Here is a 16,943-nt window from a genome sequence, read left to right as displayed (position 1 = left end):
CAAATGAACAGATACTTCTGAGTAGATAGTATATAATTCGTAACGTGTGCCACGTTTGAAACTAAACCTTTTATGTGCTGTGAGCAGACAGATGTTTGATTCAACTTCGGGTGGACTGATGTTCAATTCGCCACCGGCCACCCAGGTCTAGTTCTCAGTGATTTCTCTCTATATCTTAATGCAAACGCCGCTGCGATTCCTTTGTGAGTGCACTGTACCCATACCAATTCGCCTTTTTTTACCTTTAACACTGCCTTTTCTCAACAACCAATTTCATCACTGGCGAAAGACGGAGCATAGCCTTGCACTTGGTCTGCTGCTGTGAGAAGGCATCTGTAGTCTACACTAATAACAGGAACTTAGCTACACAATTCTCCAACTGAAGATGATTATGTGAAACATCGAAACGACTAGCGAGGAAACAGACAAGTGACAGACTCAGTAAATTGTTTTATTCATAATTTTACTTAATTGTCCGCCGCGCAGGATTAGCCGAGTGGTCTAAGGCGCTGCAGTCATGGACTGTGCGGCTGGTCCAGGCGAAGGTTTGAGTCCTCCCTCGGGCATGGGTGTGTGTGTTTGTACTTGAGATAATTTAGGTTAAGTAGTCTGTAAGCTTAGGAACTGATGACCTTAGCAGTTAAGTCCCATAAGATTTCACACACATTTGAACATTTTTGAACTACTTAATTGTCAACATCAGAACATTTTTGTCACTATTGGACTAACGAATTCGGCTTCTGACTTAGATTTATATCACAAGGGCAGTACTAGATGTACGCTCCATAAGCCATAAGAGATTACGTGTACACTGCATGCAGAGATTTGTACCAGAATCAAATACAAATTCAAAAAATAAATTAAATTGCAACTGAGTGCCGCTGACGGATATCACACGCAAATGAATTTCATGAGTAGCTGATATATTTATTTAGAGCATAATAGGTACAATCAGGCACAGCCGATGCACTAGGTCTAGCGAACGACGGATGCTCACGCACGTTGTAACGATATCTGATGCAGCCTGACAGGCTATCCCCCGGGGCTGCGTCAGCTCGCAGGCTGGACACCTTTGCTGCTGACAGTCTGTAATTGGACGCCCCGACCTGACGCGGTAATTTGTGGAGCACCCCTTATCTCCCCCTAACACCCCTCCCCTCCCCCTCCGGCGCCGTCGGCGCTCGCCGCCACCTACCGACACACCCACGCACGTCAGCGCTCCTTTCAGCGCGCGCCACAGGTCAAGTACCTGCCCGCCTACCATCAATACCGATCGTTACAAGGTTGGGACGGTTCTGTGAGAGTGGCCACTTAAGCTAATGTGACAACTGTTTGTAATACAGCGCCGTTAAGCTACAATTTTGATTCAGTTCTAAAGAAGGAAACGAGATGAGGGTTTGACGTCTCGTTGATGGCCAGGTCGCAGGACACGAGGCATGTAAGGATAACATGAACCATACTTTTCATAAAGATCAATATTAGCAGCCCATTTCCTGTAGCTGTGATACTGCTAATACTCTAGAAGTTTCTGAATCGCACAGTAAGGCGCGAAGGGCGAAAGAATCGCCGGTAGATTGAGCGCGCTTTCGAGACATCCGGGCCGGCGACTAGCGTAAGAGTCAAGGGTGACAGTCAGAAGCGTGGACCAAAGTCTAATGCTGAAGTATGATAAGTCTGAAAATGACGAGGAGAACTACTTGAGTCCTGTGTTTCGCTGAATATTCATGGCAAGTAATTTTATAAGACAACAATGTTTAGACACAACGGTATAACGGAATGACGACAGTGGAAATTTGTGGCGGATCGGGACTCGAACCCGAATTTCTCGCTTTAAGCGAGCGGTCCCTAAAACCGCGTTGGCTGTCCGTGGCATGGCTCATGGAGAGACGAAAACTTCCGAATGTCGTCGTGGCTGCGTCACATCCTGTACTCGTTTACACGTAGACATGCTACGTAATTCCCGTACGGGGGAGGGGGGAGATATTTTAATTCAAAGTCTCTGCCTGGAATAGGTGGATAAATACAATATTGCAGTGTTTGTGTTGTTAATATCACAGGCACTACAATATCGTAAATAAAGTAAAAGTGTTTAGAATCGTAAATCCTGAGTAGTTTGAATATTTTCGAATGGCACGTTTGTGGCAGCCATAAATAGCACATAGTAGACTAATCTCTTAGGCAACCGTGTATAAACGTTGAATATCAAATGATGCCTTGAACAGTTTCGGAAGAAGTAACTAAGTAACTTCCTGGCAGATTAAAACTGTGTGCCCGACCGAGACTCGAACTCGGGACCTTTGCCTTTCGCGGGCAAGTGCTCTACCAACTGAGCTACCGAAGCACGACTCACGCCCGGTACTCACAGCTTTACTTCTGCCAGTACCTCGTCTCCTACCTTCCAAACTTTACAGAAGCTCTTCTGCGAACCTTGCAGAACTAGCACTCCTGAAAGAAAGGATATTGTGGAGACATGGCTTAGCCACAGCCTGGGGGATGTTTCCAGAATGAGAGTTTCACTCTGCAGCGCAGTGTGCGCTGATATGAAACTTCCTGGCAGATTAAAACTGTGTGCCCGACCGAGACTCGAACTCGGGACCTTTGCCTTCCGCGGGCAAGTGCTCTACCAACTGAGCTACCGAAGCACGACTCACGCCCGGGTTCGAGTCTCGGTCGGGCACACAGTTTTAATCTGCCAGGAAGTTTCATATCAGCGCACACTCCGCTGCAGGGTGAAAATCTCATTCTGGAAGTAACTAAGTAATTCAAATATGCGTGATGTGAAACTGCTGAACGAACTGAGTTACGTGGCTAAGGGAGATGATTGATGTTGGACTGAGATAGACTGATAACGGACCGCCAACTGTCTACAAGTGAAACAATGGACTGTGTTTAATTTAAGTGCCTTTTGTCGTTTCAAAAAACCTGTTGTAGTTCCCTATATATGGGATATTGTACGCATGTTGATACCCACACGGTTCAGTAGGATAGCCCCCTGAGTATCCGATTGTCACAAACTTGAGCAGATACAACAATGATGGAAAAGAAAACTAATGTACTCAAAAGTACCATCACGGCGTTTACAATCTAAATATGGATGTCAGGAGGAATTCGAACCTATTCTTCCTGAATCTGAATCCAATGTGTTACACGCTGTGGAACCTCCCTCTGTGATTCAGTGCCAATCATCTGAGTCGATGGGGAGTACACGATAGCAATACTCCGACCCCATTAGCCGATGGTGAGGGGTATGAATATATGTCTACAGCAATCACAACAATGTCTTTCCTCGCAAACCGTGTTACTTTGTATAATAACGGCTTGTATACAAGTATTCGATATCACGAGGCAGTTGAGGATGTTAAGCAATATCAACATCGAGGACCGTGTGACACGTTACCTTTTCGTCCACATGTACACTACAATCGTTCCTCCCAGCAACGCCAACCATATGAAAGTTCCTGGCAGATTAAAACTGTGTGCCGCAGCGGGACACGAACATGAGACCTTCGCCTTTAGCGCGAAAGTGCCCTACCGACAGATCTATCCATGCACTAATAATGAATTTTTTGAATCTTTCAAGAAGTTTCAAATCAGTCGACACACCGCTGCAGACTGAAAATTCATTCTGGAGACACCAACAATGCCACCTACAATGCGAACAGCACACGTTTCAAAGTGCCAATTGTAGTCACAAAAGTGCTCTGCATGGTTGTGATTGTGTTATGTCGGAGCTAAGTGATTTTAGCGTGGTCAAGTTGTTGGTGGTCGTACATAGGGTGCTTCTATAAGCAAAGCATCCGAAATGTTTGGTGTCTCAATAGGCAGCGTACCGAAGATTTATAGCGCATACAGGGAGAGCCGAAAAATATCATCCGTTACGTCACAACGGAACTGTATGTCGAGTGATAGTGGCAGCCGGTCATCGAAGAGTATTATGACGACAAATAATACAGCAGCCGGCGACACGTCTCCATTGATTTCCTGTCCAGTCTTGATGTTTACTGCCCCACTGCAGTCGTAATTGACTAAATCGTTGGGTCGACATGGCGACACGTAAGGTTGTCTGCTGTGGAACCCTATGTTCAGCTATGGGCGCTGAACATTTTGATCTCTACCAGATATGAACTGTGTTGTCAGATGTGCTACAATCGCCGCGTGTCCTTTTGAACAGAGCGTACAAGCTTCCAGCTCCACGCTCCGTGATGACGTGCGGACGTTCCACACTTTGTCGCCTGCTCGCAGTTTCACCTCCGTTCTACCAGTTTCCATACTTGCTCATCACTAGTATCTGAACAGCCGACTAGCCTCTCCTTTTTCGGGTTGCTCGTTCCAAGGGCCGGAATACGAGAGACGTTAAATTTTTCTCTGACATCACGTTGGCGCTATTCAGGATTACAATACACAATTCAATTCCCCATTCTTTTGGCTACTAAATATTGTTTGTCAATATAATCTCCGTTCAGTGCTACGGCCTTACGCCACATTATGGACAGGACCGTTATGCCTGCATGGTACCATTCGTTCTCATTGAGAAGGACAGGTTAGTTTTTATTTTTGTGCCTACAAACACGCTGAAGTCGTTTCTTCAATTTCCTAACGGTTGAACGTTGCATCATGAGGGAGGACGTCAGACTATGACGGACAGTTGAGCACCTTGAATGAGAGTGTCCGTACGTTCCGACATTGCATGAGTCACAGCTGTGTGCAGCTGAACTTGAACTTCAAGTTGTAAATCGATTAATTGCGTAACCTCTTAAAAAGGTTGACTATCGGATGGGTAAACTTTGGGTTTATACACCGTAAGGCGAACGTCGAGAGCGTCAAAGCTCATGCCCAATAAAATACTTAGCAAATCACTGGTAATTAGAACACATACGACAGAAGCAACGATAATAGACACCGTGTTAGCCGCATACAGTTTCCTTTATTAGGCAACAAAACGGTCACACTTCGTTGTAGGTGCATCTTCAGGTGATAGCTGTTAACATATAGTGTATTATAGCGAAAAAAATGAATAGGTTCCTCCTCACAAAATTTCACTTCATAAGGCTAGAAACCATGTGCAATATCCCAACGTACTAGTTGTAAACCGATTCATTGTGTAACCTCTTAAAAGTTGATCACTGAGTGGCTAAACTTGGAATTTATACACCGCAAGGTGGACGTCGAAATCGTCAAAACTGATCCTCCAAGGGAATACCTAGGGACAAGATCAGATCACTCCAAATTAGAACATATAGGGCAGAAGCAGTGATAATGGACACTCATGCTCCAAAAAAATACGTAGAAACGAGAGCAAATCGCTGAAGATTAACACGCACAGGGCAAAGAAAGTGGTAACGGACACCATGTAGTGAAAGACTACACTAGCCAAAGCTGTGTTATAATAGACACAAGAGCTTAAAGTTGGCTGATTATTAAACATAGTGCTAAAGTGCAATCTATATTAGAAGCGAAGTTAGCATATTCAACTATTCGTCGGGTGGGTAAAACCATAGTTAAGTAGATCACCTACAGACAAACAAGAACCGACAAAATTTCAACCGTATATCGTCAAGAATATACAGGGAAAAATGGAACAGCAACAGAACACTTGTGAACCGAGAAGAACTGATAAGAAAAAGCTTTTTTGGAAGTTATCAATAAAACTGCGCTGATGCATACCATACAAGAAGGATTCTCAATAGCCTGATGGAAGAACGTATCACCGGATCACCACTTTAAACTTCCATAGTTCCTTCACAACCGTCTGATCTTGTTTGTCTGTAGGTGTTCTACATGAGCTATTGTTTTAGACACCTGCCACAGATCTTGTATGTGCTAACTGCACTCCTCCTTTAATGTGGAGTGCATTTACGCAATATGTTTAGTAATGAGTCAACTTTTTAGTCCTTGAGTCTACTATAGCACTGCTTTGGCGAGTGCAATCTTTCACTACACGGTGTCTTATTAATGGTGCTTCTGCCGTATGTGTCCTAATTACCAGTGATTTTCCCTCGTTTCGTAAGTATTTTATTAGGGCATGAGTTTTGACACTTTCGACGTTCGCCTTACGGTGTATAAACCCAAAGTTTGGCCATCCGATGGTCAACCTTTTTAAGAGGTTACGCAATTAATCGATTTACAACTTGAACGTTGGGGCATCAAACAGTCTCTCTATCCTAATGAAATGAAAAGTTGTGAGCAAAAACCTTTTCCTCTTTCTCGCTATTTTACACTTTGTATCAACAGCGTTTATAAAAAAAACCGTTTGTATTCGGTACAGGTTATCACCTGAAGACGAACTTATTACGGTGTGAAACCGATTCTGTTGTCTAATAAAGGAACCTGTGTACAGCCAAAGCAGACTTGAAGTATTTTCATTTATTTCCAGAAAATTATTTAAAGGGATTTCTAAGATTATTCTGGAGAGGTTTAGGAAATTTCTTTACAGCAACAATGTTTAATCTAAGCTGTGGTAGTTCTAACTACAAAATAGTTTATTGAGACTGTACCGGCTGTTAAACACAAGGGGAAAAAAGAATTTGTTTATAATCTGAAGGAGGATTCAAAGGCGGAAAATAGCCTCTGTTATTGATTCGGTGTCTAATATCCATGCTACAGGCATCACAATAAAAGGACACGCCTCTTAATAAATATCAGCACGATATAAAGTGAATAAACACTTCCGGGCTAAGTTGCCGTGGTCGATCTGTAAAACTTCTTCTCCCTAACGTTTCGTTCTCAACTACGGAGAACATCTTCGGAGGTGAGTCATATAAAGAGATTTTCCAAAATCTTTATTAGCAAGTTCTCCAATATGATATGTGCGATAGGCGATGATGTCTCTATCGACGAAACTCTCCAGGCCACCAACAGCAGTAACACCACTACCACCTCTTACAATGGCTACAGTGAACCATCCATTGCCATGCGAAAAGGAATCGTTGATATCGATACTAAAGTCTACATCCACGAAATACACAGGGTCCCTCGACAAGTTCGCTGGCGGAAATGTTCTTCAGAGTATTCTTCTTTTTGTCTGCAGCGGATGTCGTCATTTCGACGTTTTCAATTGTTTTATAGACTGTTTGACGAGAACGAAGATGTTCTCCGTAGTTGAGAACGAAACGTTAGGGAGAAGAAGTTTTACAGATCGACCACGGCAACTTAGCCCGGAAGTGTTTATTGATGAAGACGCCGGCCGTGAAAGCCTACATGGAATGATACGATATAAAATGGTTCAAATGACTCAGAGCACTATGGGACTTAACTTCTGAGGTCATCAGTCCCCTAGAACTTAGAACTACTTAAACTTAACTAACCTAAGGGCATCACACACATCCATGCCCGAGGCAGGATTCGAACCTTCGACCGCGCGGTCGCACGGTTCCAGACTGTAGCGCCTAGAACCGCTCGGCCATCCCGGCCGGCTCAACACGATATACTCCGCTAGGCGTATGGCTTATACAGCGACTAATCTAAGCCCTTATATACACTTTGCCGGCAACATGCAAGTCCTGTGCGGCTATAAGCTATGCAGACAATTTATTATTTTGATATACCGTTGAATTTCGTCCCACAACTCAGTCCACGAATTAATCACGTAGTGAATTACACTTGGTACGTAGTACAGCCCTACTACTAATGTTCACTGTGTCTTGGAACGTCGGAAAATGGTTGAAATATTACTTCATTATGTGGTTGTTTGACCTGTTTCAATGAATTCATCAGTTTTACTACGCACGGCAGGTTGCGAACGATAGTTTCCTGCCAGCGCAGTAGACATTTCATACAAGGCTGAAGATCAGGCTTTAACGTCCTATCGGCTATGTCCTTAACTAGAGACTCGGAATAGGAAAGGATGAGGAAGTAATTCGGCCGTATTCTGTTTTTATGGACCTTTCTGGTATTTATCTCAAGCATTTACTCGGAAACGATCGGAAAGCTAAATCTATATTCGTTGGGTGAGGATCTTAACCGCCTTTCTCCCTAACACGTGTCCATTGTCTTAACCGCCTCACTCTGTAAATTTCACCAAATCTATACATTCAGTTCACAATGAAAGTGTGGACAAGAGTGAGACACATGGAACTATGCATTCACATGTAACTATGCATTTATATTGAACCTCGTGAATATTCCAATAGAAATACGAAAATTTCAATTTATGGGAAAGGTTTCCATGTATCACTTTTCCATCTATCTATTACACTTCGATCTCGGATACTGCTTGCGCTATCATTTCTCCTCGTTCGTGTCTTTCGAACTTAATAACAGAACTCATTCTCGTAAGCAAAACCGAGCTAGTTGGTGTAGTTGTTAGCACGATGGTTTCGCATCGAGGAGGAAGACGGTTCAGATCCTCGTCCGGCAATCCATATGTAGGTTTACCGTGATTTCCTTTAATTGTTCAAGGAAAATGTTCAGAATTTACTTTGAAAACGGAACGGCGGATTTCCCTCCCCCTCCTTTCATAATCTGATGTTGTGCTCCGTCTCTAATTACCGCGCTGTCGACGAGGCGTTAATCTCAAAGTCGTATTGAAAGCTTCGTTGTTTCTTGAATTCATTTCGGAAATGATTTCCCGGTTTTGTTTTCGCTTAATTAAGGAGTTAAAAATTCCCCAATAAAAATTCCGTCAGGAAACCAATAGATAGGTGAGGTAATAAATTATTTATTTCAGTGCTATTATACATTTTTTAGAGTTTCATTGGTTCAGCGTACCTTGTTTGTTACAAGGACTAAGTACGAAAGGCGAAAAGGTGATGCACACTTTAAATTCATTCAAATATTGGCATCTGGTGCCTTTTAGTAACTGACGGCGATGCTAATGATAATCTTTTTTTCATTGATGTACTGTTTTGTAGCGTGAATGTTCGGCGCTATCACTGAACCTTTTGCGGCCAATATCTCTTCCAATAAAAAACGCACTGAACCCAAGCAGGTAGCAGTGTAACATACGACTGTTTGTAAAAGATCATCAGCATGTCTAGAGAGAAGATATTAATACGCGGAAACTTTTTAGAGAGATGTTCTGTCGACAACAATTACCAACTGCGATTGCGACGTTCATATTAAATGTGAAATGTTTATTACTCGAATCGTCGATAGCGTCGTGCTCCTGATCGCCGTATACAGTATTTGCGCAGTGTCAAATTTGCTCCCCTGAACACGATTAGAGACTCAAAAACTGATGGGAATTAAAGAACATTAAAAATATGCATGCCGTTTCCAGACATACTATCTGAAAGCAGCACGACAAACAAAATCTCATCGTACAGTAATGTGCATTTTTATCGCCAAACATTTCAACAGATTTTATTACCGGACACGGTTTATCACCCCTGCTCGTAATCTGTGAAATAAAAAAAAGTGATGTGTACACAAAGCAGTAAATACACATGTTACATTTTCGCTCTTACTCTGACAGCGCCAAATGTTCTTGTTATATGCATTCCACTGTAAGCAAAACTAATGATTATTCATCGGCCAGTACGTAAAATGTCAATACTTTACATATATGACTTCCGACAATCGTTTTAATCAGTACCACTCGAAAGCTTATTTAAAGGAAAAGCAAAAAGAAAAGAATAAAGAAAAAGAAACAGGGACCGGATTCCTGATATACTGGTAGTGAATGTGCAAGTCGTTCTCTCTGATGGATGGTTATTGGCAGATGTCGAAGTAGCCAGAAGTTTGCTTTAGACAAGTCATCACTGCTGTTTACACTGTACATTAATTACCAGGATGACAGTATTATTGGTAACTACAGACTTCTTGGAGAAGATAGAATTATTTTTAATGAAGTACCATCTGAAAAGAAAAGCGGGTAAAATATCCAGTCAGATCTTGATATGAGTTTACAGCCCTACAGATATTGGCAGCTTGCTTTAAATATTTAAATATCCAGAAATGTGAAACTGCGCACCTCAGAGAACGCAAAGCAGAAATATACTACATCTGCAATTTCAAAGATTCATCGCAGAATCAGTTAAATCATATAAATACCTGGATGGAACAACCTATGGAATATGAAATGGGCTCAATCGTAGATAGAGCTGGTGTCAGACATCGTTAGATGAGTAGCACACTGGGAAAATTCAGGCAATTTACAAATAATACTGCTTAAAAGAAGAGTGCATCCCATCCCTGAATATTGCACAAGAGTGTGGGACCGATACCAAATAGCACTAAAAGCTGCACTGAGCTACAAAAGGAGGGCAGCACGAATGGTTCAGTGGCAGCAACAGCTGCAACACTTCTGAAAGTTATTTGTATCAATGGTATCGTTACCTAAAACATGAATGTTCTCCATAATTTAGGTAGATATTTCTCGTGTAATGGAAGTACAAGCAGCGTTATTCTGGCAATCAACACTCTTTTTCATGAACATCGTCAATCTAGGAAGCTAACAATAAACAAATGCAAGCAAAGCTGCGAGAAACACTTTCTTTCATTGCGAGTAATGTCTAGCACCATTGTTTTAGTTTTCAGAGTATATTGCTTTATATACGTGTGGGTCAGGACCTTATCAAAGAAATTCTCAAATAGCTTAGCAAGACTGAAATCGTTCTCTGAAATTAAAAAGAATTCAAAGTCTTATTGATCTCTTACTGAATCAGCAAATAAGTGAGGGACCACCTCCTTAAACCCATTACTTTGTGTTCCAGATCTGTGGGCCTTATGAAAGATTTATTAATTTCTTTTAACTAATTATTGTTTGAAGACGGTTCTCCATTAGCTGACAATCTTCAGTTTCACCAAAGAAATTTTTTTGCAGCATTTGTTTTGAATTTGCTCTGCTTTTAATTCAACTTTTAATGTGAGTTATTTCAAAGACAGATGGTTAATATTTTTCTTTTCTTCATTGTCACCGTCTTCATCCGGCATATCTTCATTTTGTGTAGACGTTGCAGACCGCTGCATTGCGCAACTGACATGCATGCGCTGCAGTTATAATTGGTTATTAATCTTAAGTGTACCAGAAATAAAAAAAACAATAAGATACTTCAAGACCGCTGTTTTTCTTTTCATTTTATTTGTTCTCCTACGCCAGTGATCCCAATGCTTAAGAAATTTAGAGTACGACATACATTTCTATATGAATGTTTACTCATATTATTCATCCAACCGCACACACATTAAATTCTGATGAGCACCAAGAAGCAAATGTCCTCCCATGTGTGGGTGTGTGGGTGTTGAGGATGGGGGTGACGGCTGCGGGGGGTGGGGGTCTCACGTGGCTTTGGAATAACACACAACAACTTTGCTCTGTCCTGTGCCAACCTCTTCATCTCAGAGTAACACTTTTAACCTACGTCCTAAATTATTTCTGGACGTATTCCAATCTCTGTCTTCCTCTACAGTTTTTTCCCACTACAGCTCCCTCTCATACGATGGAAGTCATCCCATGTTGTCCTAAGAGATGTCCTATCATCTTGTCCCTTCTGATTATCAGTGTTTTCCACAGATTCCTTTTCTTTCCGATTCTGCGCAAAATCTCCTCATTCCTCACCGTATCGGCCAACTACTTTTCAACATTCGCCTGTAGCACCACATCTCAAATGTTTCGATTCTCATCTGTTCCGGACCTTCCTTATTCCTTGTCTCACTACCATACAATTCTGTGTTCCAGAAGCACATTCGCAGAAATTTCTTCCTTAAATTAAGGCTTATGTTGCATATTAGTGGACCTGGCCAGAAATACCATTTTTGCCAGTGCTAGTCTGCTTTTGATGTCCTCCTTGCTCCGTCCGTCATTGGTTGTTTTGCCGCCTAGGTAGTGGAATTCCTTAATCCTGATGTTAAGTATCTTGCTGCTGCTACTTCTCGTAACTTTCGTTTCCCTTCGATTTACTCTCAATCCACATTCTGTACTCATTATGCTGTTCATTCTCTCAGCAGATCATGTAATTATTCTTTATCTTCACTCAGTGTAGTGATGTCATCAGCGAAACGTACTAGCGATACCCTTTTACCTTCAATTTTAATTCCACTCCTGAACCTTTCTTTTATTTCCATCACTGCTTCTTGGATCTCCAACTGAACCATGACACAATCACGTTTAAAATATCGCATTTTTCCATAATGCACCCTTTACTAGAAACTTTTAAAAAGTGGAACAAAAATCCTAATAGTCTTAACGGAAACATAGTACATAACCTTGAGCTATACTGCCGAATTTGCTCAAATACTTTTAAACAAGGACAGACATATTTCTCTGGGTTCGTGTGAGAACCACATCGAACGGCAGATCTTCTCTAATTACTCATTAAGTTAGTGACTTTGTTTTAATCGGTACTTTATCATATATCTGTCCTCCAAAACGCATTTTGTTATGATTATTGAACAATAAGGTCAGCGTTCCATTGACTGATTCTCTGTTACAGTCTTCATTCGAAGTTCACATGTATTGTCAGCTGAAATTACTTTGTGATTTGATGCACAAACACCGTTCGTGACGGTCGTGCGATAAAGTGGTGATCGCACAGAGCTGGCTTCAGCTCGTTGTTCACTCCCGCACAGACTGTCTTTGGAGAGGAGATCAAAGTAACGGATACGAGACACGTAGATCTCTGCATGTCACCGATTACAGAGAAATCGTGTATGATCTGGACTCACGAGTATTCTACTTCGCCATGATCACAGCAATTTCAGCTCTCCTTAACTGAGGTGGTCTGTGTAACGAGAATCTGTTCACTCATGTTCCAAGCTGCTAACGCAGTCACAACAACAGTGCTGAGCATCTGAAAATTGACTGCACGACACAACCTGTCAGGTTTGAATCAAATCCGCTGTGTTGAAGTCACTGGAACCTATGTGGTGCTCGCGAGGTTACATTTTGTCGCACACTCTAAAACACAACAGACTGCTTTAGTATGTAAAAACGTAAGGATGAAAGTAACTTTCGCATGATGCGTCACTGCCAATTAATACAGGCTAACTTTGACTTAACATGGAACTGGCTACGGCAGCATAGAACAGAAGGTATCTGAAAGAAATACGCAATGAGGCGAACAGAAATGACATCTTTACTCTAACACAATAATTACGCTGAAGTCATTGCGATTTGTGGTAGTCTCCTGGATATTAAAAATATGTAATATGCTGTGTAACCTCACGGACGACAGTGCGTGCTCTGCAAAGTGCTCTCATGCTGGCCACAAGGTTGTCAAGATGTTCGTGTGGTAGGGCTTTCAAATGGCTCCACCAAGGCGGTTGACAATTTCTGGACGTGGACGTGCTACTATACGACCCCCCCCCCCCCCCCTTAAGCACATCAAACGTGCTCGATGCGATTTAAATCGGAGAAATGGGCAGGCCAGTCCATTCGCCGAATATTCTCTCGCTTGAAGAACTCTTCACCACTTCAGTACGGTTCGAATAGATTGCGTATTATCGTCCCTAAACTGAAGCCAGGGCCTAATACAACCACGAAAAGAGGCACGTGTAGAAGTTGTACAGTGCCACAGTAACGTTTAACAGTGAGCGTGCCGTGTTCAAGGATTTTGAGGTCAGTATTCCCATACAGCACTGTGCCTCCCAAATTACATGTTTTCACATGACGCTAAGTCCAGAACCTTCGAACATGGTCGTTTTGGTAGTCCAAATGTTATGTTGTAGGGAGGCATAATGATGCACTGGAATACTATCTTTGAACACGATACACTCATTGGTCACAGTTACTGTGGTACTGTACTCCTTTTATTTTGACAATTTTAAGGGGTCCATTAGGCCCCGACTTCTTTTATGCAGGGCCGAGCGGTTCTGGCGCTACAGTCTGGAACCGCGCGACCGCTACGGTCGCAAGTTCGAATCCTGCCTCGGGCATGGATGTGTGTGTTGTCCTTAGGTTAGTTAGGTTTAAGTAGTTCTAAGTTCTAGGGGACTTATGACCTCAGCAGTTGAGTCCCATGGTGCTCAGAGCCATTTGAACCATTTCTTTTATGCAGGACAACACATGACCACATCTAACTGCGCGTGTGGAGGAACTCTTGTAGCGGGACACTATTCGGTGAATGGGATGGCCTGCAAGTTCCTCCGAGTTAAATCGATTCGAGCAGGTGTGGGGAGACCTACTGCATCAAGTCCACATGCACCAACGACCATCAATCAGTTGTCAGTCGCGCTGTTAGAGGAAAAGCAGGACGTACCACGAGAATACTTATTGTCTTTGAATAGAGGTGTCGTTTTTGTGCGTCTCAATGCGTATTTCTCTCAGTTACCTTCTGTAATATTATGAAACAGTTCATTCAGCGTGTGGCCCGTGCTTCATGATGCTATGTTACTTGGCAGTGACACATTACGTGAAGGTTACTTTCGTGCTTAAGTTCCTCACACCAGTGCAGAATGACAGCAAGAATGAAAACCCATGACGCAGCTATAGGATCCCTGTTCAAGAGGAGATAAAAGCTCTATCTTTTATCATTGGCGTAGCTTCTCTCTCTATGCTTTCCTCATTCCTTTCTGATTTGTTATTTCTATCTCATCCACTAATCTTATTCCTCGCTCTTCGTATTTCCAGTTAACTTCTTCTCCAAATTGATTCCTTATACACTGTTGTGATGTGTTTCAGTTCAGTGTGATTACTCACATTCGAGAAGATCATAACGAATAACAATAAGGTACACATTTTTCCCTGATAATATCTTTCTGATAATACTGTTATTAATGCACATACCATAATCTCAAACGTTGCAATGTATAATAACGCAAAAATCTTTGTACGTAATTTGAGAAACTTTTCCAAAACTCATTTGGGTATTGAAATATATATAATTTGTATTTGCTCAACCATTTTTACTTATTATATTTTATGAAGCAAACATGGACAGAAAGAGGTCTTCAATCCCAAGAATATGTAACGTGAAAATTCCTTAATGGTAACACAACTGACATTTGTCAAATTCCACATTTTCATTTTAAACACATACTGCTTTGTACTGTACAAATTTTAATATTTACTCGCTGAGAAAGTCTGTTGAGATGTAAAAGAGGGCCTGGGGGCTCTAATTTTACCAGGTGAACTAAAGGCATAAATAAACAAAACAATAAATAATGTAGTGGCAACTTCGGCCACTGAATGTATCAGGATGACCAAATGTAGTGGAAAGAGGTAGAAGGCACCATATTAAAACTCGGCGAGAACTTTCCAAGTGATTTATTGTTTTCAACTACAGTGCCCTCGTTCCTCTTGGTCTGCGTCATAGGGCTCTGCAACGCTGAGGAAGCACACCAGTGGCCCCTGCAACACAATGCTGTGTTGTGCTGGCCTTGGACAGCCACGGAATTGTGACGGCGTCAGGGTGCCGACATTTGGCTCACTGGCCTGCGTCCCTGCCAACTCAGCGCTGCTCGGTGTGAGCTGCAGGCGGCCAGCTGCTGCTTCTTCTCGCTGGAGTGGCTGAGAGCGCAGCGACGACAAGTGCCCATGATCCAGTGTATGAATCTGCGGCCCTCGCCTTCGGATGTCTCCTGCGTGAGTTGGAAGCCAGGACGACTGCCCACAGTAGTGATCTGTGGAGTGTCCCGCTGCTGCCTGGCTGGCTGGCTACGGCTACAGACCCCGCATCAGCCTCAGGGGGTCGAATCAACGACGCGCCTTGGACTGGAACGCTGGCGCCCCGTCTGCTGCTGTGTGTAGCCGGTGGTGTAACACGCCCTGCCGTCCAGGAGAGCTGCCACACTTGAAATGAATCTCGTCAGAACCCGCACCTATTTACACGCGGCTGTGAGCCTCTGTTTCGCATACGCGCCACTTCATGTCACTTACACATAACGCTTAGGTTGGCCAGTGGCCCCCTTCTGCCTGTGTGCGCCATGAAAACTGCTGTGTGCGCCGTCTCCGGCATTTCGACACCGCTGTGGCCTCTATTTTCCTTCGCAAATGCTGGTATGCGTAACCCACTGCAATCCGGCCCTCACCTGGCTGTAACTTGTGCTCAGAATATTGCACAAAACTATCTTTCCCTATTCTCAACGGTGTTGCCGCGACAATAAATAATGACTCCTTCCACATGCGCTGCGTAAAGAAACGGGAGCGGCTGATATAGACGGCAGCTACCCCAATGCACAAGCAGTAACCGATAACAACAGTGTATCGCACTCTACTTTTGATTTGTATATATTAAGCGTAGAAAAAAATACCCTCAAAATGTATTTAACGTAGAAATGCTAAACAAGTTAATATTTTATCGTCTCAATACATTAGCACTACGTTTGAAAAGGTTCAAATACTGATACTAAAATGCTCCCGAAAGGCAGCATATTGACCGGACAAGGAGTAGAAGGAAACTGTATTTTCACTTTTTATCGTAAACCACATCTCCAGTTTCTCAGAAGCCTGCTACAACATTTTCAATCCTTGTAGAGCTGTTCCTTATAGACCCGTGCCAAAGGAGGCCGTTTTCGGCGCGTCCTTCCCAAGTATCTCGATCCATCTTCTCCTCCATCGTTCAACGTGATCTCCCATTTATAGTCATTTCAAAGAAATTCTTGGCTATCCTGGTTTATTCCACTCGTTTCACTGCTCTTGGCACTATGGGACTTAACATCTGAGGTCATCAGCCCCCTAGAACTTAGAACAAACCTAACTAACCTAAGGACATCACACACATCCATGCCCGAGGTAGGATTCGAACCTGCGACCGTAGCAGCCCCGCGGTTCCGGACTGAAGCGCCTAGAACCGCACGGCCGCCGCTGCCGGCATACACTCGTTTCACATCACCGTGCTACCTCAATCAAGACTTGCGCAATTTTTCCGGTACACTTGCTGCAATTTTACTCAAAGATCTAACAAAATTCATTTCAGAATCCTGGATTTGGTTATCCTCCCTCTTTGTCAGAGTAGGTTAAAGATCTCTATTAGTAGATCTAAATGGGCATATAACATGTACTGGTGATGGTTTGCTTTGCCATCTGTTGCCCAAAGGATTGTAAAACTGGGCAGCCTGATGGGTAC

General features: G+C 42.8%; 1 protein-coding gene and 1 non-coding gene across 2 annotated transcripts in view; both read right to left on the bottom strand.

The window, feature by feature from the left end:
* The window catches only part of LOC126227747 (leucine-rich repeat-containing protein 15-like), a 1,015,582-nt gene that overhangs the window by 110,995 nt on the left and 887,644 nt on the right, over positions 1–16,943 (bottom strand). The gene's annotated exons all lie outside the window — the stretch shown is intronic.
* Positions 2,569–2,643, bottom strand: Trnap-cgg (transfer RNA proline (anticodon CGG)). The gene has a single exon. It is a non-coding gene; the product is annotated as a tRNA-Pro (tRNA).

The sequence above is a fragment of the Schistocerca nitens genome, unplaced genomic scaffold (assembly GCF_023898315.1).
Source record: "Schistocerca nitens isolate TAMUIC-IGC-003100 unplaced genomic scaffold, iqSchNite1.1 HiC_scaffold_338, whole genome shotgun sequence".
Lineage (NCBI taxonomy): Eukaryota > Metazoa > Arthropoda > Insecta > Orthoptera > Acrididae > Schistocerca > Schistocerca nitens.
This window is presented reverse-complemented; position numbering and strand designations above follow the sequence as displayed.